We start from the raw sequence: 22698 nt of genomic DNA, 5'->3' as shown, positions 1-22698 counted from the left end.
CCCCGACCAGTGCCAGCAAGGTCGGGGAAGGCGAAGGTGGGGGGAGCGAAGGCTCCGCCCACCATGGCGACTCCGGGGCCACGGGTCGTGACCCCCAAGGGGGGAAGCGTACGCGTGGTCCCGGTTCCCGCGTCCTCCGCGGCACCGCCCCAAGGGGGGGTGTCGTGGAGCGAGGTTTTGGGGGCGGAGGGCGAGAAGGGCGGCGAGGAAGGCCTCGCAGGCGCAGCCTCCGCCCCCGCCGCCCACGGCCAAAGGAAAGCCCGCGAAGGCGCGACTTGCCCGCCCCCCTAAAACGGCAGCGGTAGCGCTGACCGTTGCGCAGGGGTGCGACATGACCCTCGCGGAGGCGATGCGGCTCGCCAGGGACAATGTGTCCCTGGAAGAGCTTGGCATCGCTTCCGTCAGGGCGAAGCGGGCCGTGACTGGGGGTCTGCTGCTGGAGATCCCCGGTCCAGACGGCGGCGTGAAGGCCGACCGACTCGCCCAGAGGCTCCGGGAGCAGCTGGGCGAGCGGGGTGTCCGGGTCGCCCGGCCCACGAAGCGCACGGAGATGCGCGTGTGTGGGCTGGACGACTCGGCCACCGCGGAGGACGTGGCGCGTGCCCTAGCAAGGGCGGGGGATTGCCCTGAGGGGGATTTGCGGGTCGGGGAGATCCGCAGATCTCCTTCCGGCCTGGGGTCCGTGTGGGCCCGCTGCCCCCTCTCCGCCGCCCGTAAGGTGGCGGAATCCGGGAGGGTGTTGGTGGGGTGGGTTTCGGCGCGAGTGGAAATTCTCGCGCCGCGCCCGCTCCAGTGTCACCGCTGCCTCGAATTGGGGCACGTGAGGCAGTGGTGCACCTCGCCGGTCAGTGTTACCGCTGCGGTGCCAAAGAGCACCGTGCGAGCCAGTGCTCGGCGGCCCTCCACTGCCCGCTGTGTGCGGACATGGGGAGGCCAGCCGATCACAGGGTGGGGAGCAAGAAGTGCTCCCCCCCCTCCCGGAAGGAGAGGAAGAGGCGGGCTGCACCGGCTCCGGTGCCGAGGGCGGTGGCATCGTCCTCCATGGAGGTGGACGGTGCTACGGGGACGGATGGCCGGGAGGAGGCTGGCGCGGCCATTAATTAATGCCGCCCCGCCTCCTCCTCCAGGCCAACCTCAACCACTGCCGCGCGGCACAGGATATGATGTCCCAAGTCCTCGCGGAGTGGGGGGTTGGCCTGGCTGTCGCCGCCGAGCCGTACCGCGTCCCTGATCACCCTTTTTGGGTGGGCGACGCGGACGGCTTGGTGGCGACGGTATGGGGAGGTGGCGACTCCATGCTGGAGCGCGGTCGGGGATTCGTCGCCGTGGACTGGGGGGGAGTCGCCGTGGTGGGGTGCTACATATCGCCTCGCAGCGGTCACGTCGCGTTCGAGCAGTACCTGGCCGAGGTCGCGGCATACGTGCAGCGCTGCGCGGCCCGGCCGGTGCTCGTCCTGGGGGACTTCAACGCCAAGTCGGTGGCGTGGGGGTCCCCCAGGACTTCCGTTCGCGGCGGGATCCTGGGTGACTGGGCGGCGGGGCTCGACCTTCGGTTACTGAACCGGGGGTCGGAGCACACATGTGTGCGGCGATATGGGGGGTCTATCGTGGATGTTGGATTCGCGACCCCCAACGCCGTGCGCATGGTGTCGGGGTGGCACGTGGTCGCGGGGGCAGAGACTCTCTCGGACCACCGGTATATCCGGGTGGAGGTCTCTGCCGCCGCGGGGGATGCATCCCGACACCACCGTCCGGGTGGTAACCCACCGCGCCGCTGGGCGCTTCGGCGCCTGGACAAGGACGCCCTGATGGCAGCTGCCCTCGCTGTAACTTGGCCGCAGGGGGCGGCCGAGTTGCCGAGTATAGAGGAGGAGGTCGCCCGGCTCGGGGGGATGGTCGCGAACATATGTGACGCGGCGATGCCCCGGGTCGGGCGGGCTTCTCCTCGCCGGGCGGTGTACTGGTGGTCGGCCGCGATCGCGGAAATGCGAGACGCGAGTGTCCGCGCCCGACGCCAGTACACCCGCGCGCGCCGTCGTCTACGGAGAGACGATAGCGTGGCGCGAGCGAGGGCAGATGACCTGTATGAGGCATACCGCATGTCGCGGATGGCTCTGCAGGTCGCCATCAAACGGGCCAAGACCCGGGCACGGAAGGAGCTCCTCGAGACCCTTGATGACGACCCTTGGGGGCGCCCTTATAAGGTGGTGTTGAACAAGCTCCGCCCGTGGGCGCCCCCCGTCACCGAGGGTCTTGACCCCCGGCTGCTGGAGGGCGTGGTCAATACTCTCTTCCCAATTGGGGAGATGGGACCACGTCCTCCGGCAGAGGCGATGGCCCCGTTAGAGTGGGTGGCCGAGCCGGGGGTCACGCAGGGGGAGCTGGCCGCGGCCATCAGACGGCTCGGGGCGCGTAACACGGCCCCGCGTCCGGATGGTGTGCCTGGCCGGGTTTGGGTCTTAACCCACGGCGTCCTTGGGGCCGACCTCAGGCGGTTGTTCAACCGATGCCTGAGGGACGGGCGATTCCCCGCCAGTTGGAAGGTGGCGAGGATGGTCCTCCTCCGGAAGGAGGGTCGGCCCGCGGAGTCTCCATCCGCATACCGGCCCATCTGTCTCCTCGACGAGGTGGGCAAGCTCTTCGAGCGAGTGATTGCTGCCCGCCTCGTCGAGCACCTGTCGCGGGGTGCTCCGGGCCTGGCCGACTGCCAGTACGGTTTCCGGGGGGGCCGGTCGACTGTCGACGCGATCAGTCGGGTCAGGGTCCTCTCGGAGTCGGCCGTCTCCCGGGGAGGGTTGGCGTTAGCGGTATCGCTGGATATTGCCAACGCGTTTAACACCCTTCCCTGGGGGGAGATACGGAGGGGGCTCGAATATCATCGGGTACCCCCGTGTCTCAGGGCAGTCGTCGGGGATTATCTCCGCGGCAGGTGGATCGAGTATCCGGGCCGGGATGGTGATATGCGGAGGGAGGTCTACTGCGGGGTTCCGCAGGGGTCGGTCCTCGGGCCACTCCTGTGGAACATCGCGTACGACGCGGTGTTGCGGGCCGACCTCCCCGACGGCGTCAGTGCCGTGTGTTACGCGGATGACACACTGGTGCTGGCCGTCGGGGCTCAGTGGGGGAGGGCCAAGCGCCTCGCCGAGGAGGGGGCGCAACGCGTCGTCGACCGGATCAGGGGGATGGGGATGACGGTGGCGGTCCATAAGACCGAGGTGATAGCGTTCCATTCACCTCGGCAGGATCCGCCACCCCCTCTGATCCGGGTGGGTGGGGCTGATATCGAGGTGAAGCCCCGGATGAGGTATCTGGGGCTGATCCTCGATAGCCACTGGCGCTTCGAGGAGCATTTCCGCTGCCTGGTTCCCCGGTTGGGGAGGATGGTCTCGGCTTTAGGCCGGATCCTCCCCAACCTGGGGGGCCCGGCATGACGAGTTCGCCGCCTCTATGTGGCAATGGTTCAGTCGGTGGCCATATACGGGGCCCCCGTCTGGGCGGACGACCTGGCGGCCTCCCGGCGCAGCATGACGATGCTGCGTCGGGTGCAGAGGCGGATGGCGCTGAGGGTCGTCCGCGGCTACCGGACCGTGTCGCATGAGGCGGCGACGGTTCTTGCGGGGATGCCGCCCATGGATCTCCTCGCGCGGTCGCACGCGATGATGTATCGTCATCGTGTCGACCGTCGCGCGGGAGTGAGGGCGGTCCCGGGGGAGGAGGAACCTGCTTGGGGCGATATGAAGCGCCAGGTCAGGCAATTCGTGGTGCTCGCGTGGCAGGAGCGGTTGGCCCTGCCAACTGCGGGGCACCGGACAGTCGGGGCTGTTCGGCCACTCCTGTGTGAGTGGCTGGACAGAGGCCATGGAAGCCTTACTTACCGGATGACACAGGTATTTTCCGGGCATGGTAGCTTCGGAAGATACCTGTGCCGGATAGGGAAGGAGCCGACGGCGCGTTGCTACCATTGTGACGCCGAGCAGGACACGGCTGATCATACCCTCCAGGTATGCCCAGCGTGGGAGGGGGAGCGCCGTGTCCTGGTCGGCGTCATAGGGCGGGATGTCTCGCTGCCGGGTGTGGTGCGCGCCATGCTCGGCAGCGAGAGGAAGTGGAGGGCCGTGGCCTCCTTCTGCGAGACCGTAATGCTGCAGAAGGAGGCCGCGGGAAGGGAGCGCGAGCTTCAGCGGCGCGCTGAGGCTCGCGCTCGTATGGTGGCGCGAGGGCGTCGCGGGCGGCGGCCTTTGCGCGGCGGATGACCCTGGCTGGGAGGGGGGCCCTGAGGGGAGCCTCCTCCCGCCAAGCGGCGATGGGTCGGACCGGGTGGGTCCGGCCCACGGGGAGGCACCCTCGGTGGCCTGGAGCGGCCATGAGCTTCCGGCCGCCGAGGGGTAGAAACGGGGTCGCAGGCGGGTGCGAGTTGGGGCTCGCAGCCCGCCACTAAATGCGGCCCCGGGACGGATGGCGGCGGGATGGAGTGGCCCCGTCCTGCCGCTATGAGACAGAGTGCCTACAGGGGGGACCGTTTGTCCCCCCCGGGGATGGGCGCAAGCCGCGGGCACGGGGAGGATACCGGAAGAATGCTTCGAGCGATTCCCGGTATCCTCCTAAATCGTGCGGAAGGGTCACCGTGGGGTTTTTAGTGGGTAGGTCCCGCGCCCGTCATTCTACGGGCGCGGGGAATCCCACACAACCCTCCCGCCTCTCCCCAAAGAGGTGGGAGGGAGTCTTTCGAAGATTTTCCCAACGACAAAAAAAAATGTGGGCCAATCCCAGACCTAAACGATACCCAACCGGAGTTTTCCTTTAAAATATTGATCGAGGCCACATTTAACTGACTGTTTCAGTGTGGTACCACATTACTACGAGATCAAAACCAGAAAAAGTACAGGATCTGGCCAATAAGTGTCCGAAGAAAGCGAAAGTATGAGCCAGATAATTGCAAATACCAGGCCTAACACAAACCTAACCGGTGTGATCCTCTAAAATTAGCTCTAAAATTACCTCTTGAATTAGCTGTTTCAGTCTGATACCACTTTACTACGTGATCCACACCAGAAAAAAACACAGGATCTGGCCAACAAGTATGCGAAAAATGCGGAAGTATGAACCAGATGATTGCAAATTCCAGACCTCAACGTGACCCTACCGGCGTTATACTTTAAAATATTGATCGTGGGCAGGTTTAGTTGACTGTTTCAGTGTGGCACCGCATTACTACGTGATCCAAAACTGAAAAAGTCAGGAATCTGGCCAACAAGTATGCGAAAAATGCGAAAGTATGAGCCAGATGATTGCAAATACCAGACCTAACACAAACCTAAACAGTGTTATCCTCTTAAATATTGATCGAAACCAAGTTGAATTAGCTGTTTCATTCTGATACCACTTTACTACGTGATCCACACAAGAAAAAGCCCAGAATCTGGCCGACAAGCATGCGAAAAATGCGAAAGTATTAGCCAGATGAGGGCAAATCCCAGACCTAAAGGAGACCCAACCGGAGTTATCCTATAAAATATTGATCGCGGCCACGTTTAACTGACTGTTCCAGTGTGGTACCACATTACTACGAGATCCAAACCAGAAAAAGTCCAGGATCTGGCCAACAAGTATGCGAAAAATGCGAAAGTATGAGCCAGAGGATTGCAAATACCAGGCCTAACACAAACCAAACCGGTGTGATCCTCTAAAATATTGATCGAATCCAGGTTTAGTTGACTGTTTCGGTGTCGTACCACATTACTACGTGATCCAAACCAGAAAAAGCCCAGGGTCTGGCCAACAAGTATGCGAAAAATGCGAAAGTACGAGCCAGATGGGTGCAAATCCCAGACCTAACGCAAACCTAACTGGTGTGAAACTCTAAAATATTGATCGAATCCAGGTTTAGTTGACTGTTTCACTCTGGTACCACATTTCTACGTGATCCAAACCAGAGAAAGCCCAGGATCTGGCCAACAAGTATGCGAAAAATGCGAAAGTACGAGCCAGATGATTGCAAATACCAGACCTAACACAAACCTAAACGGTGTTATCCTCTTAAATATTGATCGAAACCAAGTTGAATTAGCTGTTTCAGTCTGATACCACATTACTACGTGATCCAAACCAGAAAAAGCCCAGGATAAGGCAAACTAGTGTGCGAAGGATGCGAAAGTATGAGCCAGATGATTGCAAGTACCAGACTTAACACAAACCTAAACGGTGATATCCTCTAAAATATTGATCGAAACCAAGTTGAATTAGCTGTTTCAGTCTGATACCACTTTACTACGTGATCCACACCAGAAAGGAACACAGGATCTGGCCAACCAGTATGCGAAGAATGCGAAAGTATGAGCCAGATGATTGCAAATTCCAGAACTAACCCAGACATAACCAGCGTTATCCTCTAAAATACTAATCGGAACCAGCTTTTATTGACTGTTTCAGTGTGGTACCACATTACTACGTGCTCCAAACCAGAAAAAGTCCTGGATATGGCCAACAAGTATGCGAAAAATGCGAAAGTACGAGCTAGATGAGGGCAAATACCAGAACTAACCCAGGCATAACCGGCGTTCTCCTCTAAAATATTAATCGGAACCAGCTTTTATTGACTGTATCAGTGTGGTACCACATTACTGCGTGATCCAAACCAGAAAAAGCCCAGGGTCTGGCTAACAAGTATGTGAAAAATGCGAAAGTATGAGCCAGATGATTGCAAATACCAGACTTAACACAAACCTAAACGGTGATATCCTCTAAAATATTGATCGAATCCAGGCTTAATTGACTGTCTCAGTCTGATACCACTTTACTACGTGATCCACACCAGAAAGAAACACAGGATCTGGCCAACCAGTATGCGAAAAATGCGAAAGTATGAGTCAGATGATTGCAAATACCAGAACTAACCCAGACATAACCAGCGTTATCCTCTAAAATACTAATCGGAACCAGCTTTCATTGACTGTTTCAGTGTGGTACCACATTACTACGTGCTCCAAACCAGAAAAAGTCCTGGATATGGCCAACAAGTATGGGAAAAATGCGAAAGTATGAGGAATATGATTGCAAATACCAGACGTAACCCAGTCATAAATGGCGTTATCCTCTAAAATATTAATCGCAACCAGGTTTAATTGACTGTTTCGGTGTCGTACCACATTACTACGTGGTCCAACCCACAAAAAGGCAAGGATCTGACCATTCAAGTATGCGAAAAATGCGAAAGTACGAGCCAGGTGAGGGCAAATCCCAGACCTGGCCGAGACATAACCGGCATTATCCTCTAAAATAGTAATCGCAACCAGGTTTAATTGACTGTTTCGGTGTGGTACCGCATTACTACGTAATCCAAACCAGAAAAAGCCCTGGATCTGGCCATCAAGTATGTGAAAAATGCGAATGTACGAGCCAGATGAGGGCAAATCCCAGACCTAACCGAGACATAACCGGCGTTATCCTCTAAAATATTAATCGCAACCAGGTTTAATTGACTGTTTCAGAGTGGTCCCACATTACTACTTGGTCCAAGCCAGAAAAAGGCCAGGATCTGGCCAACAAGTACGCGAAAAATGCGAAAGTACGAGCCAGATGAGGGCAAATCCCAGACCTAACCGAGACATAACCGGCGTTATCCTCTAAAATATTAATCGCAACCAGGTTTAATTGACTGTTTCAGAGTGGTCCCACATTACTACTTGGTCCAAGCCAGAAAAAGGCCAGGATCTGGCCAACAAGTATGCGAAAAATGCGAAAGTACGAGCCAGATGAGGGCAAATCCCAGACCTAACCGAGACATAACCGGCGTTATCCACGAAAATATTAATCGCAACCAGGTGTAATTGACCGTTTCGGTGTGGTACCGCATTACTACGTGATCCAAACCAGAAAAAGCCCAGGATCTGGACTACAAGTATACGAAAAAAGCGAAAGTATGTGCCAGATGATTGCAAATACCACATCTAACACAAACATAACCCGCATTATCCTCCAAAATATTAATCGCAACCTGGTTTAATTGACTGCTTCGGTGTGGAACCACATTACTACGGGTTCCAATCCAGAAAAAGCCCAGGATCTGGCCAACAAGTATGCGAAAAATGCGAAAGTATGAGCCAGATGATTGCAAATACCAGACCTAACACAAACCTAAACGGTGTTATCCTCTTAAATATTGATCGAAACCAAGTTGAATTGGCTGTTTCAGTCTGATACAACTTTACTGCGTGATCCACACCAGAAAGAAACACAGGATCTGGCCAACCAGTATGCGAAGAATGCGAAAGTATGAGCCAGATGATTGCAAATACCAGAACTAACCCAGACATAACCAGCGCTATCCTCTAAAATACTAATCGGAACCAGCTTTCATTGACTGTTTCAGTGTGGTACCACATTACTACGTGCTCCAAACCAGAAAAAGTCCTGGACATGGCCAACAAGTATGGGAAATATGCGAAAGTACGAGCCAGATGAGGGCAAATCCCAGACCTAACCGAGACATAACCGGCGATATCCACTAAAATATTAATCGCAACCAGGTGTAATTGACTGTTTCGGTGTGGTACCACATTACTACGTGATCCAAACCAGAAAAAGCCCAGGATCTGGCCAACAAGTATGCGAAAAAAGCGAAAGTATGTGGCAGATGATTGCAAATACCAGAACTAACCCAAACATAACCAGCGTTATCCACCAAAATATTAATCGGAACAAATTTTAATTGACTGTTTCGGTGCGGAACCACATTACGACGGGATACAACCCCCAAAAACCCCAAGATCTGGCCAACATGTATGCGAAAAGTGCGAAAGTACGACCCAGATGAGGGCAAATCCCAGGCCTGGCCGAGACATAACCGACGTTATCCTCTGAAAAATTAATCGCAACCAGGTGTAATTGACTGTTTCGGTGTGGTACCGCATTACTACGTGATCCAAACCAGAAAATGCCCAGGATCTGGAAAACAAGTATGCGAAAAAAGCGAAAGTATGTGACAGATGATTGCAAATACCACATCTAACCCAAACATAACCAGCGCTATCCTCCAAAATATTACTCGCAACCAGGTTTAATTGACTGCTTCGGTGTGGAACCACATTACTACGGGTTCCAATCCAGAAAAAACGCTGGATCTGGCCAACAACTATGCGAAAAACGCGAAAGTATAAGCCAGATGATTGCAAATACCAGAACTATCCCAGACATAACCAGCGTTATCCCCTAAAATACTATTCGGAACCAGCTTTTATTGACTGTTTCTGTGTGGTACCACATTATTACGTGATCCAAACCAGAAAAAGCCCAGGATCTGGCCAACAAGTATGCGAAAAAAGTGAAAGTATGTGCCAGATGATTGCAAATACCACATCTAACCCAAACATAACCAGCGTTGTCCTGCAAAATATTAATCGCAAACAGGTTTAATTGACTGTTTCGGTGTGGTACCACATTACTACGTGATCCAAACCAGAAAAAACGCTGGATCTGGCCGACAACTATGCCAAAGACGCGAAAGTATAAGCCAGATGATTGCAATTACCAGAACTAACCAAGACATAACCAGCGTTATCCTCTAAAATACTAATCGGAACCAGCTGTCATTGACTGTTTCTGTGTGGTACCACATTACTACGTGATCCAAACCAGAAAAAGCCCAGGATCTGGCCAACAAGTATGCGAAAAATGCGGATGTACGAGACTGATGACGGCAAATCCCAGACCTAACCGAGACATAACCGGCGTTATCCTCTAAAATATTAATCGCAACCAGGTTTAATTGACTGTTTCGGTGTGGTACAGCATTACTACGTGTTCGAAACCAGAAATATCCCAGGATCTGGCCAACAAGTATGCGAAAACCGAGAAAGTATGAGCCAGATGGTTGCAAATACCAGACCTAACCGAGACATAACCGGCGTTATCCTCAAAAATATTAATCGCAAACAGGTTTAATTGACTGTTTCGGTGTGGTACCGCATTACTACGTGATCCAAACCAGAAATATCCCAGGATCTGGCCAACTAGTATGCGAAAAATGCGAAAGTACGAGCCAGATGAGGGCAAATCCCAGACCTAACCGAGACATAACCGGTGAGATCCTCTAAAATATTAATCGCAACCAGGTTTAATTGACTGTTTCGGTGTGGTACCACATTACTACTTGGTCCAAGCCAGAAAAAGGCCAGGATCTGGCCAACAAGTATGCGAAAAATGCGAAAGTACGAGCCAGATGAGGGCAAATCCCAGACCTAACCGAGACATAACGGCGTTATCCACTTAAATATTAATCGCAACCAGGTGTAATTGACTGTTTCGGTGTGGTACCACATTACTACGTGATCCAAACCAGAAAAAGCCCAGGATCTGGCCAACAAGTATGCGAAAAAAGCGAAAGTATGTGCCAGATGATTGCAAATACCAGAACTAACCCAAACATAACCAGCGTTATCCACCAAAATATTAATCGGAACAAATTTTAATTGACTGTTTCGGTGCGGAACCACACTACGACGGGATACAACCCACAAAAACCCCAAGATCTGGCCAACAAGTATGCGAAAAATGTGAAAGTACGACCCAGATGAGGGCAAATCCCAGGCCTGGCCGAGACATAACCGGCGTTATCCTCTGAAAAATTAATCACAACCAGGTTTAATTGACTGTATCGGTGTGGTACAGCATTACTACGTGATCCAAACCAGAAATATACCAGGATCTGGCCAACAAGTATGCGAAAAACGAGAAAGAATGAGACGGATGGTTGCAAATACCAGACCTAACCGAGACATAACCGGCGTTATCCTCAAAAATATTAATCGCAAACAGGTTTAATTGACTGTTTCGGTGTGGTACCACATTACTACGTGGTCCAAACCAGAAATATCCCAGGATCTGGCCAACCAGTATGCGAAAAATGCGAAAGTACGAGCCAGATGAGGGCAAATCCCAGACCTAACCGAGACATAACCGGTGAGATCCTCTAAAATATTAATCGCAACCAGGTTTAATTGACTGTTTCGGTGTGGTACAGCATTACTACGTGATCCAAACCTGAAATATCCCAGGATCTGGCCAACAAGTATGCGAAAAACGAGAAAGTATGAGCCAGATGGTTGCAAATACCAGACCTAAACGAGACACAACCGGCGTTATCCTCAAAAATATAAATCGCAAACAGGTTTAATTGACTGTTTCGGTGTGGTACCACATTACTACGTGATCCAAACCAGAAATATCCCAGGATCTGGCCAACTAGTATGCGAAAAATGCGAAAGTACGAGCCAGATGAGGGCAAATCCCAGACCTGGCCGAGACATAACCGGCGTTATCCTCTAAAATATTAATCGCAACCAGGTTTAATTGACTGTATCGGTGTGGTACAGCATTACTACGTGATCCAAACCAGAAATATCCCAGGATCTGGCCAACAAGTATGCGAAAAATGCGAAAGTACGAGCCAGATAAGGGCAAATACCAGGCCTAACCGAGACATAACCGACGTTATCCTCTGAAAAATTAATCGCAACCAGGTGTAATTGACTGTTTCGGTGTGGTACCGCATTACTACGTGATCCAAACCAGAAAATGCCCAGGATCTGGAAAACAAGTATGCGAAAAAAGCGAAAGTATGTGACAGATGATTGCAAATACCACATCTAACCCAAACATAACCAGCGCTATCCTCCAAAATATTACTCGCAACCAGGTTTAATTGACTGCTTCGGTGTGGAACCACATTACTACGGGTTCCAATCCAGAAAAAACGCTGGATCTGGCCAACAACTATGCGAAAAACGCGAAAGTATAAGCCAGATGATTGCAAATACCAGAACTATCCCAGACATAACCAGCGTTATCCCCTAAAATACTATTCGGAACCAGCTTTTATTGACTGTTTCTGTGTGGTACCACATTATTACGTGATCCAAACCAGAAAAAGCCCAGGATCTGGCCAACAAGTATGCGAAAAAAGTGAAAGTATGTGCCAGATGATTGCAAATACCACATCTAACCCAAACATAACCAGCGTTGTCCTGCAAAATATTAATCGCAAACAGGTTTAATTGACTGTTTCGGTGTGGTACCACATTACTACGTGATCCAAACCAGAAAAAACGCTGGATCTGGCCGACAACTATGCCAAAGACGCGAAAGTATAAGCCAGATGATTGCAATTACCAGAACTAACCAAGACATATCCAGCGTTATCCTCTAAAATACTAATCGGAACCAGCTGTCATTGACTGTTTCTGTGTGGTACCACATTACTACGTGATCCAAACCAGAAAAAGCCCAGGATCTGGCCAACAAGTATGCGAAAAATGCGAATGTACGAGACTGATGACGGCAAATCCCAGACCTAACCGAGACATAACCGGCGTTATCCTCTAAAATATTAATCGCAACCAGGTTTAATTGACTGTTTCGGTGTGGTACAGCATTACTACGTGTTCGAAACCAGAAATATCCCAGGATCTGGCCAACAAGTATGCGAAAACCGAGAAAGTATGAGCCAGATGGTTGCAAATACCAGACCTAACCGAGACATAACCGGCGTTATCCTCAAAAATATTAATCGCAAACAGGTTTAATTGACTGTTTCGGTGTGGTACCGCATTACTACGTGATCCAAACCAGAAATATCCCAGGATCTGGCCAACTAGTATGCGAAAAATGCGAAAGTACGAGCCAGATGAGTGCAAATCCCAGACCTGGCCGAGACATAACCGGCGTTATCCTCTAAAATATTAATCGCAACCAGGTTTAATTGACTGTTCCAGAGTGGTTCCACATTACTACTTGGTCCAAGCCAGAATAAGGTCAGGATCTGGCCAACAAGTATGCGAAAAATGCGGAAGTATGTGCCAGATGATTGCAAATAGCAGAACTAACCCAAACATAACCAGCGTTATCCTCTAAAATATTAATCGCAACCAGGTTTAATTGACTGTTTCAGTGTGGTCCCACATTACTACTTGGTCCAGGCCAGAAAAAGGCCATGATCTGGCCAACAAGTTTGCGAAAAATGCGAATGTACGAGACAGATGACGGCAAATCCCAGACCTAACCGAGACATAACCGGCGTTATCCTCTAAAATATTAATCGCAACCAGGTTTAATTGACTGTTTCAGTGTGGTCCCACATTACTACTTGGTCCAAGCCAGAAAAAGGCCAGGATCTGGCCAACAAGTATGCGAAAAAAGCGAAAGTATGTGCCAGATGATTGCAAATACCACATCTAACCCAAACATAACCAGCGTTATCCTCTAAAATATTAATCGCAACCAGGTTTAATTGACTGTTCCAGAGTGGTCCCACATTACTACTTGGTCCAAGCCAGAATGAAGTCAGGATCTGGCCAACAAGTATGCGAAAAATGCGAAAGTACGAGCCAGATGAGGGCAAATCCCAGACCTAACCGAGACATAACCGGCGTTATCCACTAAAATATTAATCGCAACCAGGTGTAATTGACTGTTTCGGTGTGGTACCACATTACTACGTGATCCAAACCAGAAAAAGCCCAGGATCTGACCATCAAGTATGCGAAAAATGCGAATGTACGAGACAGATGACGGCAAATCCCAGACCTAATCGAGACATAACCGGCGTTATCCACTAAAATATTAATCGCCACCAGGTTTAATTGACTGTTTCGGTGTGGTACCACATTACTACTTGGTCCAAGCCAGAAAAAGGCCAGGATCTGGCCAACAAGTATGCGAAAAATGCGAAAGTACGAGCCAGATGAGGGCAAATCCCAGACCTAACCGAGACATAACGGCGTTATCCACTAAAATATTAATCGCAACCAGGTGTAATTGACTGTTTCGGTGTGGTACCACATTACTACGTGATCCAAACCAGAAAAAGCCCAGGATCTGGCCAACAAGTATGCGAAAAAAGCGAAAGTATGTGCCAGATGATTGCAAATACCAGAACTAACCCAAACATAACCAGCGTTATCCACCAAAATATTAATCGGAACAAATTTTAATTGACTGTTTCGGTGCGGAACCACACTACGACGGGATACAACCCACAAAAACCCCAAGATCTGGCCAACAAGTATGCGAAAAATGTGAAAGTACGACCCAGATGAGGGCAAATCCCAGGCCTGGCCGAGACATAACCGGCGTTATCCTCTGAAAAATTAATCACAACCAGGTTTAATTGACTGTATCGGTGTGGTACAGCATTACTACGTGATCCAAACCAGAAATATACCAGGATCTGGCCAACAAGTATGCGAAAAACGAGAAAGAATGAGACGGATGGTTGCAAATACCAGACCTAACCGAGACATAACCGGCGTTATCCTCAAAAATATTAATCGCAAACAGGTTTAATTGACTGTTTCGGTGTGGTACCACATTACTACGTGGTCCAAACCAGAAATATCCCAGGATCTGGCCAACCAGTATGCGAAAAATGCGAAAGTACGAGCCAGATGAGGGCAAATCCCAGACCTAACCGAGACATAACCGGTGAGATCCTCTAAAATATTAATCGCAACCAGGTTTAATTGACTGTTTCGGTGTGGTACAGCATTACTACGTGATCCAAACCTGAAATATCCCAGGATCTGGCCAACAAGTATGCGAAAAACGAGAAAGTATGAGCCAGATGGTTGCAAATACCAGACCTAAACGAGACACAACCGGCGTTATCCTCAAAAATATAAATCGCAAACAGGTTTAATTGACTGTTTCGGTGTGGTACCACATTACTACGTGATCCAAACCAGAAATATCCCAGGATCTGGCCAACTAGTATGCGAAAAATGCGAAAGTACGAGCCAGATGAGGGCAAATCCCAGACCTGGCCGAGACATAACCGGCGTTATCCTCTAAAATATTAATCGCAACCAGGTTTAATTGCCTGTATCGGTGTGGTACAGCATTACTACGTGATCCAAACCAGAAATATCCCAGGATCTGGCCAACAAGTATGCGAAAAATGCGAAAGTACGAGCCAGATAAGGGCAAATACCAGGCCTAACCGAGACATAACCGGCGTTATCCTCTGAAATAATAATCGCAACCAGGTTTAATTGACTGTTTCAGTGTGGTCCCACATTACTACTTGGTCCAAGCCAGAAAAAGGCCAGGATCTGGCCAACAAGTATGCGAAAAAAGCGAAAGTATGTGCCAGATTATTGCAAATACCACATCTAACCCAAACATTACCAGCGTTATCCTCCAAAATATTAATCGCAACCAGGTTTAATTGACTGCTTCGGTGTGGAACCACATTACTGCGGGTTCCAATCCAGAAAAAACGCCGGATCTGGCCAACAACTATGCGAAAAACGCGAAAGTATAAGCCAGATGATTGCAAATACCAGAACTATCCCAGACGTAACCAGCGTTATCTCCTAAAATACTATTCGGAACCAGCTTTTATTGACTGTTTCTGTGTGGTACCACATTACTACGTGATCCAAACCAGAAAAAGCCCAGGATCTGGCCAACAAGTATGCGAAAAAAGCGAAAGTATGTGCCAAATGATTGCAAATACCACATCTAACCCAAACATAACCAGTGTTATCCTGCAAAATATTAATCGCAAACAGGTTTAATTGACTGTTTCGGTGTGGTACCACATTACTACGTGATACAAACCAGAAAAAGCCCAGGATCTGGACTACAAGTATACGAAAAAAGCGAAAGTATGTGCCAGATGATTGCAAATACCACATCTAACCCAAACATAACCAGCATTATCCTCCAAAATATTAATCGCAACCTGGTTTAATTGACTGCTTCGGTGTGGAACCACATTACTACGGGTTCCAATCCAGAAAAAGCCCAGGATCTGGCCAACAAGTATGCGAAAAATGCGAAAGTATGAGCCAGATGATTGCAAATACCAGACCTAACACAAACCTAAATGGTGTTATCCTCTTAAATATTGATCGAAACCAAGTTGAATTGGCTGTTTCAGTCTGATACCACTTTACTACGTGATCCACACCAGAAAGAAACACAGGATCTGGCCAACCAGTATGCGAAGAATGCGAAAGTATGAGCCAGATGATTGCAAATACCAGAACTAACCCAGACATAACCAGCGTTATCCTCTAAAATACTAATCGGAACCAGCTTTCATTGACTGTTTCAGTGTGGTACCACATTACTACGTGCTCCAAACCAGAAAAAGTCCTGGACATGGCCAACAAGTATGGGAAAAATGCGAAAGTATGAGGAAGATGATTGCAAATACCAGCCGTAACCAAGTCATAACTGGCGTTATCCTCTAAAATATTAATCGCAACCAGGTTTAATTGACTGTTTCGGTGTCGTACCACATTACTACGTGGTCCTACCCAGAAAAAGGCAAGGATCTGACCGTTCAAGTATGCGAAAAATGCGAAAGTTCGAGCCAGATGAGGGCAAATCCCAGACCTAACCGAGACATAACCGGCGTTATCCACTAAAATATTAATCGCAACCAGGTGTAATTGACTGTTTCGGTGTGGTACCACATTACTACGTGATCCAAACCAGAAAAAGCCCGGGATCTGGCCAACAAGTATGCGAAAAATGCGAAAGTATGTGGCAGATGATTGCAAATACCAGAACTAACCCAAACATAACCAGCGTTATCCACCAAAATATTAGTCGGAACAAATTTTAATTGACTGTTTCGGTGCGGAACCACATTACGACGGGATACAACCCCCAAAAACCCCAAGATCTGGCCAACATGTATGCGAAAAATGCGAAAGTACGAGCCAGATGAGTGCAAATCCCAGACCTGGCCGAGACATACCCGGCGTTATCCTCTAAAATATTAATCGCAACCAGGTTTAATTGACTGTTCCAGAGTGGTCCCACATTACTACTTGGTCCAAGCCAGAATAAGGTCAGGATCTGGCCAACAAGTATGCGAAAAATGCGGAAGTATGTGCCAGATGATTGCAAATAGCAGAACTAACCCAAACATAACCAGCGTTATCCTCTAAAATATTAATCGCAACCAGGTTTAATTGACTGTTTCAGTGTGGTCCCACATTACTACTTGGTCCAGGCCAGAAAAAGGCCAGGATCTGGCCAACAAGTTTGCGAAAAATGCGAATGTACGAGACAGATGACGGCAAATCCCAGACCTAACCGAGACATAACCGGCGTTATCCACTAAAATATTAATCGCAACCAGGTGTAATTGACTGTTTCGGTGTGGTACCACATTACTACGTGATCCAAACCAGAAAAAGCCCGGGATCTGGCCAACAAGTATGCGAAAAATGCGAAAGTATGTGGCAGATGATTGCAAATACCAGAACTAACCCAAACATAACCAGCGTTATCCACCAAAATATTAGTCGGAACAAATTTTAATTGACTGTTTCGGTGCGGAACCACATTACGACGGGATACAACCCCCAAAAACCCCAAGATATGGCCAACATGTATGCGAAAAATGCGAAAGTACGACCCAGATGAGGGCAAATCCCAGGCCTGGCCGAGACATAACCGGCGTTATCCTCTGAAAAATTAATCGCAACCAGGTGTAATTGACTGTTTCGGTGTGGTACCACATTACTACGTGATCCAAACCAGAAAATGCCCAGGATCTGGAAAACAAGTATGCGAAAAAAGCGAAAGTATGTGACAGATGATTGCGAATACCACATCTAACCCAAACATAACCAGCGCTATCCTCCAAAATATTAATCGCAACCTGGTTTAATTGACTGCTTCGGTGTGGAACCACATTACTACGGGTTCCAATCCAGAAAAAGCCCAGGATCTGGCCAACAAGTATGCGAAAAATGCGAATGTACGAGACAGATGACGGCAAATCCCAGACCTAATCGAGACATAACCGGCGTTATCCACTAAAATATTAATCGCCACCAGGTTTATTTGACTGTTTCGGTGTGGTACCACATTACTACTTGGTCCAAGCCAGAAAAAGGCCAGGATCTGGCCAACAAGTATGCGAAAAATGCGAAAGTACGAGCCAGATGAGGGCAAATCCCAGACCTAACCGAGACATAACCGGCGTTATCCACTAAAATATTAATCGCAACCAGGTGTAATTGACTGTTTCGGTGTGGTACCACATTACTTCGTGATCCAAACCAGAAAAAGCCCAGGATCTGGCCAACAAGTATGCGAAAAAAGCGAAAGTATGTGGCAGATGATTGCAAATACCAGAACTAACCCAAACATAACCAGCGTTATCCTCTAAAATACTAATCGGAACCAGCTGTCATTGACTGTTTCTGTGTGGTACCACATTAGTACGTGATCCAAACCAGAAAAAGCCCAGGATCTGGCCAACAAGTATGCGAAAAATGCGAATGTACGAGACTGATGACGGCAAATCCCAGACCTAACCGAGACATAACCGGCGTTATCCTCTAAAATATTAATCGCAACCAGGTTTAATTGACTGTTTCGGTGTGGTACAGCATTACTACGTGTTCGAAACCAGAAATATCCCAAGATGAGAAAGTATGAGCCAGATGGTTGCAAATACCAGACCTAACCGAGACATAACCTGCGTTATCCTCTAAAATATTAATCGCAACCAGGTTTAATTGATTGTTTCATAGTGGTCCCACATTACTACTTGGTCCAAGCCAGAAAAAGGCCAGGATCTGGCCAACAAGTATGCGAAAAATGCGAAAGTACGAGCCAGATGAGGGCAAATCCCAGACCTAACCGAGACATAACCGGCGTTATCCTCTAAAATATTAATCGCAACCAGGTTTAATTGACTGTTTCGGTGTGGTACAGCATTACTACGTGTTCGAAACCAGAAATATCCCAGGATCTGTCCAACAAGTATGCGAAAACCGAGAAAGTATGAGCCAGATGGTTGCAAATACCAGACCTAACCGAGACATAACCTGCGTTATCCTCTAAAATATTAATCGCAACCAGGTTTAATTGATTGTTTCAGAGTGGTCCCACATTACTACTTGGTCCAAGCCAGAAAAAGCCCTGGATCTGACCATCAAGTATGCGAAAAATGCGAAAGTACGAGCCAGATGACAGCAAATCCCAGACCTAACCGAGACATAACCGGCGTTATACTCCAAAATATTAATCGCAAACAGGTTTAATTGACTGTTTCGGTGTGGTACCACATTACTACGTGATCCAAACCAGAAAATGCCCAGGATCTGGAAAACAAGTATGCGAAAAAAGCGAAAGTATGTGACAGATGATTGCAAATACCACATCTAACCCAAACATAACCAGCGCTATCCTCCAAAATATTAATCGCAACCAGGTTTAATTGACTGCTTCGGTGTGGAACCACATTACTACGGCTTCCAATCCAGAAAAAACGCCGGATCTGGCCAACAACTATGCGAAAAACGCGAAAGTATAAGCCAGATGATTGCAAATACCAGAACTATCCCAGACATAACCAGCGTTATCCCCTAAAATACTATTCGGAACCAGCTTTTATTGACTGTTTCTGTGTGGTACCACATTACTACGTGATCCAAACCAGAAAAAGCCCAGGATCTGGCCAACAAGTATGCGAAAAAAGCGAAAGTATGTGCCAGATGATTGCAAATACCACATCTAACCCAAACATAACCAGCGTTATCCTGCAAAATATTAATCGCAGACAGGTTTAATTGACTGTTTCGGTGTGGTACCACATTACTACGTGATCCAAACCAGAAAAAGCCCAGGATCTGGACTACAAGTATACGAAAAAAGCGAAAGTATGTGCCAGATGATTGCAAATACCACATCTAACCCAAACATAACCAGCATTATCCTCCAAAATATTAATCGCAACCTGGTTTAATTGACTCCTTCGGTGTGGAACCACATTACTACGGGTTCCAATCCAGAAAAAGCCCAGGATCTGGCCAACAAGTATGCGAAAAATGCGAAAGTATGAGCCAGATGATTGCAAATACCAGACCTAACACAAACCTAAATGGTGTTATCCTCTTAAATATTGATCGAAACCAAGTTGAATTGGCTGTTTCAGTCTGATACCACTTTACTACGTGATCCACACCAGAAAGAAACACAGGATCTGGCCAACCAGTATGCGAAGTATGCGAAAGTATGAGCCAGATGATTGCAAATACCAGAACTAACCCAGACATAACCAGCGTTATCCTCTAAAATACTAATCGGAACCAGCTTTCATTGACTGTTTCAGTGTGGTACCACATTACTACGTGCTCCAAACCAGAAAAAGTCCTGGACATGGCCAACAAGTATGGGAAAAATGCGAAAGTATGAGGAAGATGATTGCAAATACCAGCCGTAACCAAGTCATAACTTGCGTTATCCTCTAAAATATTAATCGCAACCAGGTTTAATTGACTGTTTCGGTGTCGTACCACATTACTACGTGGTCCTACCCAGAAAAAGGCAAGGATCTGACCATTCAAGTATGCGAAAAATGCGAAAGTTCGAGCCAGATGAGGGCAAATCCCAGACCTAACCGAGACATAACCGGCGTTATCCACTAAAATATTAATCGCAACCAGGTGTAATTGACTGTTTCGGTGTGGTACCACATTACTACGTGATCCAAACCAGAAAAAGCCCGGGATCTGGCCAACAAGTATGCGAAAAAAGCGAAAGTATGTGGCAGATGATTGCAAATACCAGAACTAACCCAAACATAACCAGCGTTATCCACCAAAATATTAGTCGGAACAAATTTTAATTGACTGTTTCGGTGCGGAACCACATTACGACGGGATACAACCCCCAAAAACCCCAAGATCTGGCCAACATGTATGCGAAAAATGCGAAAGTACGACCCAGATGAGGGCAAATCCCAGGCCTGGCCGAGACATAACCGGCGTTATCCTCTGAAAAATTAATCGCAACCAGGTGTAATTGACTGTTTCGGTGTGGTACCACATTACTACGTGATCCAAACCAGACAATGCCCAGGATCTGGAAAACAAGTATGCGAAAAAAGCGAAAGTATGTGACAGATGATTGCGAATACCACATCTAACCCAAACATAACCAGCGCTATCCTCCAAAATATTAATCGCAACCAGGTTTAATTGACTGCTTCGGTGTGGAACCACATTACTACGGGTTCCAATCCAGAAAAAACGCTGGATCTGGCCAACAACTATGCGAAAAACGCGAAAGTATAAGCCAGATGATTGCAAATACCAGAACTAACCAAGACATAACCAGCGTTATCCTCTAAAATACTAATCGGAACCAGCTGTCATTGACTGTTTCTGTGTGCTACCACATTACTACGTGATCCAAACCAGAAAAAGCCCAGGATCTGGCCAACAAGTATGCGAAAAATGCGAATGTACGAGACTGATGACGGCAAATCCCAGACCTAACCGAGACATAACCGGCGTTATCCTCTAAAATATTAATCGCAACCAGGTTTAATTGACTGTTTCGGTGTGGTACAGCATTACTACGTGTTCGAAACCAGAAATATCCAAGGATCTGTCCAACAAGTATGCGAAAACCGAGAAAGTATGAGCCAGATGGTTGCAAATACCAGACCTAACCGAGACATAACCGGCGTTATCCTCAAAAATATTAATCGCAAACAGGTTTAATTGACTGTTTCGTTGTGCTACCGCATTACTACGTGATCCAAACTAGAAATATCCCAGGATCTGGGCAACTAGTATGCGAAAAATGCGAAAGTACGAGCCAGATGAGGGCAAATCCCAGACCTGGCCGAGACATAACCGGCGTTATCCTCTAAAATATTAATCGCAACCAGGTTTAATTGACTGTTCCAGAGTGGTCCCACATTACTACTTGGTCCAAGCCAGAATAAGGTCAGGATCTGGCCAACAAGTATGCGAAAAATGCGGAAGTATGTGCCAGATGATTGCAAATACCAGAACTAACCCAAACATAACCAGCGTTATCCACCAATATATTAATCGGAACAAATTTTAATTGACTGTTTCGGTGCGGAACCACACTACGACGGGATACCACCCACAAAAACCCCAAGATCTGGCCAACAAGTATGCGAAAAATGCGAAAGTACGAGCCAGATGAGGGCAAATCCCAGACCTAACCGAGACATAACCGGCGTTATCCTCTAAAATATTAATCGCAACCAGGTGTAATTGACTGTTTCGGTGTGGTACCGCATTACTATGTGATCCAAACCAGAAAAAGCCCTGGATCTGACCATCAAGTATGCGAAAAATGCGAAAGTACGAGCCAGATGACAGCAAATCCCAGACCTAACCGAGACATAACCGGCGTTATACTCCAAAATATTAATCGCAAACAGGTTTAATTGACTGTTTCGGTGTGGTACCACATTACTACGTGATCCAAACCAGAAAAAGCCCAGGATCTGGACTACAAGTATACGAAAAAAGCGAAAGTATGTGCCAGATGATTGCAAATACCACATCTAACCCAAACATAACCAGCATTATCCTCCAAAATATTAATCGCAACCTGGTTTAATTGACTGCTTCGGTGTGGAACCACATTACTACGGGTTCCAATCCAGAAAAAGCCCAGGATCTGGCCAACAAGTATGCGAAAAATGCGAAAGTATGAACCAGATGATTGCAAATACCAGACCTAACACAAACCTAAACGGTGTTATCCTCTTAAATATTGATCGAAACCAAGTTGAATTGGCTGTTTCAGTCTGATACCACTTTACTACGTGATCCACACCAGAAAGAAACACAGGATCTGGCCAACCAGTATGCGAAGAATGCGAAAGTATGAGCCAGATGGTTG

The sequence above is a fragment of the Colletes latitarsis genome, unplaced genomic scaffold, assembly GCF_051014445.1.
Source record: "Colletes latitarsis isolate SP2378_abdomen unplaced genomic scaffold, iyColLati1 scaffold0024, whole genome shotgun sequence".
NCBI classification, from domain to species: Eukaryota; Metazoa; Arthropoda; class Insecta; order Hymenoptera; family Colletidae; genus Colletes; species Colletes latitarsis.
The sequence above is the reverse complement of the archived record's forward strand: the minus strand, read 5'-3'. Positions refer to the sequence as shown.